The sequence below is a fragment of the Dendrobates tinctorius genome, unplaced genomic scaffold (assembly GCF_039654945.1).
Source record: "Dendrobates tinctorius isolate UK_male_01 unplaced genomic scaffold, ASM3965494v1 ptg000070l, whole genome shotgun sequence".
NCBI lineage: Eukaryota > Metazoa > Chordata > Amphibia > Anura > Dendrobatidae > Dendrobates > Dendrobates tinctorius.
Window position 1 is genome coordinate 29,716,155 of NW_027361738.1, and position 5,670 is coordinate 29,721,824.

Below are 5,670 nucleotides of genomic sequence, written 5' to 3' on the forward strand. Positions count from 1 at the left end.
CTTCTTTCCTTTTCTGTCAAGAATTGTCTCCTCACCCGGGACACCCCCACTTACCACACTTATCGGAATACACGTACCATTAATACCCAACAGCTTAGGGACAATCTCCACACATCTTTAGCCCCCATCTCCACCCTCTCCTGTCCAGACATAGCATTGTCACACTTCAATAATACACTGAAGAATGCCCTAGATGAAGCAGCACCTTCTATACGCAGAAAGACCCGACACAGACAAAAGCAGCCCTGGCACACAACACAAACACGCTCTCTTCAGCGCTGCTCGAGGTGTGCAGAGCGGCAGTGGAGAAAATCTCTCTTAGCAGAAGACTTCATCCACTATAAGTTCATGCTCAAAACCTATAACTCTGCCCTTCATCTGGCCAAACAATCCTACTTCACCACCCTCATCACCTCACTATCCAACAACCCAAGACGACTTTTTGAAACCTTAAACTCCCTCCTGAAACCTAAAGTACAGGCCCCCATCACCAACCTCAGCGGTGAGGATCTGGCCACTTATTTCCTAGAAAAAATCAACCACATCCATCAGGATATCTCAGCCCTATCTCCTCAGTGCCTGGATCCCCTTCCCTGCCGCACCTCAAGCTCACTAGACATCTTTGAGCCTGTTTCAGAAGAAGAAGTTTCCAAGCTCCTCGCTTCTGCTCGGCCTACAACCTGCAACAGTGACCCTATTCCTTCACAGCTCCTGCAGTCTCTCTCACCAGTGGTCACCACTCACCTGACTAAAATATTTAACCTCTCTCTTTCTTCAGGTATATTTCCCTCTTCATTTAAACATGCCATCATAACCCCTTTACTTAAAAAGCCATCCCTGGACCAGAACTGCACTGCTAACTACAGACCTGTCTCTAACCTTCCCTTCATCTCTAAACTCCTGGAACGCCTGGTCCACTCCCGTCTAATCCGCTATCTCTCGGATAACTCTCTTCTCGACCCCTTACAATCTGGTTTCCGCTCTTTACACTCTACTGAAACTGCCCTCACTAAAGTCTCTAATGATTTAATAACAGCTAAATCGAAAGGTCATTGCTCCCTGCTGATTCTCCTGGATCTCTCTGCCGCATTTGACACTGTGGATCACCAGCTCCTCCTCACTATGCTCCGCTCTATAGGCCTCAAGGACACAGCCCTCTCCTGGTTCTCCTCCTACCTCTCTGACCGCTCCTTCACTGTATCTTTTTCCGGCTCCTCTTCCTCTTCTCGTCCCCTTACTATCGGGGTCCCGCAGGGCTCGGTCCTAGGCCCCCTCCTCTTCTCTTTATACACTGCCCCTATTGGACAAACAATCAGCAGATTTGGGTTCCAGTATCATCTCTATGCTGATGACACCCAATTATACACTTCTTCCCCTGACATCACCCCTACCCTAATTCAAAATACCAAGGATTGTCTGTCTGCTGTCTCTAGCATCATGTCCTCCCTCTATCTGAAACTAAATCTCTCTAAAACTGAACTTCTTGTGTTTCTCCCCTCTACTAACCTCACTCTACCTAACATCGAAATAACCCTGGAGGGTTCAACCATAACTCCCAAGCAGCATGCCCGCTGTCTTGGGGTCATATTCGACACTGAACTTTCCTTTACTCCGTACATCCGATCACTCAGTCGCTCTTGTCACCTGCATCTTAAAAACATCTCCAGAATCCGACCTTTTCTCACCTTTGAAACTGCTAAGACTCTTACTGTCGCTCTTATTCATTCTCGTCTGGACTACTGCAACTCTCTTCTGATCGGTCTCCCTCTTACCAAACTTTCTCCTCTCCAATCCATCTTGAATGCGGCAGCCAGGGTCATATTTCTGTCCAGCCGCTTCACCGATGCCTCCATCTTGTGCCAGTCATTACACTGGCTACCTATTCGCTACAGGGTCCAGTATAAACTCATCTCTCTCACCCACAAAGCTCTCCACTGTTCTGCACCGCCTTATATCTCCTCTCTCATCTCTGTCTATCGCCCTACACGTGCCCTCCGTTCTACAAATGACCTAAGACTAACATCCCCCGTAATCCGAACCTCGCACCTCCGTCTCCAAGACTTCTCTCGTGCTGCTCCAGCTCTCTGGAATGCACTTCCCCAGACGATCAGACTGATACCTAGCCCTGACCTATTCAAGCGCGCTTTGAAAACCCATCTCTTCAAAGAAGCCTATCACATCAACTACTCAGCAAGCTAACTTTGCCCTGTTCCCTCCTTCCAAATATTATTCTGAATCTGCACCCTACTATTCATCTGTCTCCACACCCTTCATGCACATGATAACTGCACTTGATACTTGTCTATTGCGCTTAAACACACGGGCTGATGACCGGATCATGCAGCTTTATATGAAAATCCCTATTATAATTGCCAGACCTGAATTAACAAGCATTTCTCACCTACTGTGTCCCCCCATTTCCTTGTAGATTGTAAGCTTGCGAGCAGGGACCTCACTCCTAATGTCATTGTTTGAATTGTCTTAACTTGTATTGAATTTATTGTCTGTACATGTCCCCGCTTAATTGTAAAGTGCTGCGGAATATGTTGGCGCTATATAAATAAAAATTATTATTATTATTATTATTATTGGTCTTGGACAGGGTAAACCTTAATCCCACTCCAAGTGAAAAACCAGCATTACTAACAATCGATGCTGAGAAAGCATTTGATAATGTCAGGTGGGAATGGCTTTTCAGGGTGTTGGTAAGAATGGGTTTTGATGGCTCCTTCCTGACCTACATCACAGAGTTATATTCAAGGCCGGAGGCCCAGATCTACATTCCGGGTTTCCTCTCGGACAGGTTCCCATTGTCCAGGGGGACAAGGCAGGGGTGTCCTTTGTCGCCTCTGCTATTCAATATAGCTCTGGAACCTTTGGTGAGAGAGTTGTCCGACCCGCAGCGGTTTCCTGGCATTCAGATCGGTGGGGAGACAGTGCGTGCTACTTTCTTTGCCGATGATATTTTGCTTTTCCTTAGGGATCCCTTTGCGCAGGTGGAACCGGCTATAGAAACGATAAATACATATGGGGATTATGCGGGTTTTAAAATTAACAAGATTAAATCCGAACTGCTTCCCCTGGGAAGGTGGGACGAGACGAATAGACAGAAATTAAATAGAGCTCAATTGGGGGTGGGTATGGCGAAATCTTATATTAAATATTTAGGCATTAAAATAGGGGGAGAGCCATCTTCTATATACAAATTAAACTACCCTCCTTTAATAACAAATATAGTAAATGATCTAGTAAAGTGGAAAGATCTCCCATTAAATTTGACAGGGAGAATACAACTTATTAAAATGATGAGTACTTCGAAATTAATGTACCACCTTCAAACAATCCCACTCCTGCTGAAACACGCGGATGTAAAAGCATTGACTTCTGCGTTCTCCAAATTTATTTGGAGGAACAAAAAACCACGCATAAGTCTTAAAAAGATGATGAATCCAAAGACGGAAGGGGGCTTAAACTTATCAAGTATTAGAAATTATAATATAGCGTGTCTGACAAGGTACTTTTTAAATTGGTTGCATGGTGAGAGTAAATATTCGGCCTATGTCATAGAGAAGGAATATGCCCATCCTTGGGATCTTAGGTCCTTGTTGCATGCAAGATTAAAGATGCTCCCAGCCAAAATCAAAAATTCTTTGATATTCCGGGATACTATTGCCACCTGGAAGACGGTGAGAAAAAAATATAAACTTTCGTTCCGAATATCTAAATACCTCCCAATGTGGAACAACATAGAGTTTTTACCGGGAGTAGAGAATAAACTGTTTAAGGAATGGAGAGATAGGGGTATACAGGAGATAGCTCATCTGGTTCATCCTACAGAGAACAGATGGCTAAGACAAAACGAAATAATAGAAAAATTTGATCTCCAAAAATTTCAAACGTTACAATTTGAACAGATTAGGTATCATATCATGTCCCACTTAGTAGACACGCAGGCGGAGTTCACATGCAACGAGTTTGATAAAATGGTTGATGCAGCAAAAAATTTTTCGTCTATTACATTGCTGTATAACACGATGAGAGGGGTGCTCTTAGATAGTCATCCAGATACCTTCTATAAAAAATGGGAATCGCAGCTGGAGGACAGGGCTATTGGAGACAAAATAAGGAAGGGGTGGACTAAAGCTCGACAGTCCCTTATTAATGAGAGTTGGAGAAACTCAATTCAAAATAATACATAGGGCAATATACGCCTTCTAGTTTCCAAGGAGTTCTGATAAGCCAGATAGAATCACGCAGTGTCCCAAGTGTAATGTCCCATTTACTGACTTACTCCATGGCCTACTGACTTGCAAGCACGTGGCGGATATGTGGGGTGCGGTTAGAAAATATATAAAGAACATATGGGATTGGGGTGATGAAATCCCGAGAGATTTGATCTTATTTCATTATTGGGAGAAGTCCCCCGTTGCTCATGAAGGGGGGGGAGGACCCCCGGATGTTGTCCATATAATCATAATGCTCATGAAAAAAATATTACTAACAAATTGGCTGCAAAAAGACATGCCCACCATAAAAGAACTCTCGGGTCGCCTGAAACATGTAATGCTAATGGAAAGGTTGGAAGCAGAAAAGAGGAAGTCTTGCGAAACATCTAGATTTTTTACAAAGTGGAGGCATTATATTGTGGAACATTGTAACAAGGAGGAAATTCAACGCATAGTTATTCCTTTCAGGGACACAACATGGTACCACAAGGAATCTTTGGGGGGAACACTGGGAAGATTAAAACTGAACTGAGGCAAATGATTTCTGTGAGCCAATGAAAGTCAATTATGGAGAGTCATAGAGCCTGTGAGTGGGTAGGCTCTCCACAAAGCAAGGGAGGAAAAGGTTATAGGGTGTTGGGGGGGGGGGGGGGAGAGATTGTTGGGGAGGGAAGAGGGTAGCAGAGTTAAAGCTGTTCTTTAAATATGTAATCTTAAGGAAGAAGTGGACGCCACCGACTTTTGGACAGATTGTTACTAGAGATACATGCTCTTGATTAGAGCCGTGATGTTGCGTCTCTCTGAAGAATGCAAATTTGTAACATGATATGTATTTGTATGGCTTTTCCTTTCTGTACTTTCTTTTGTTGTTAACAAAGAAAATTTCTAATAAAAATAGAGTTTAAAAAAAAAAAAAAAAAATGTGGGTTCCAAAATTGTGCTGATGTAAAGTAAACATGTGGGAAATGTTAGTTATCAAGTTTTTTGTGTGCCGTATCTCTGTGATTTAAGGGCATAAAAATTTAAAGTTGGAAAATTGCGAAATTTTCAAAATTTTCGCCAAATTTCCGTTTTTCTCACAAATAAACGCAAGTTATTTGAATGAAATTTTACCACTAACATGAAGTACAATATGTCACGAGAAAACAGTGTCAGAATCACCGCGATCCATGGAAGGGTTCCAGAGTTATGACCTCATAAAGGTGCAGTGGTCAGAATTGTAAAAATTGGCCCGGTCATGAACGTGCAAACCACCCTTGGGGGTGAAGGGGTTAAGGATATCCAGCCATCCTTAAAGACAAAAAAGTCCAGGAAGGATGGGCAATGTATCAGGTTTTGCTGATTTTTTGTGCCAAAACCTGATTCTATAGAACAGAACTTTTTTTTCAACACTAAACTTTATCAGCATGCATAAGAAACAAGTCTAGCATGCCAGAAACACAGC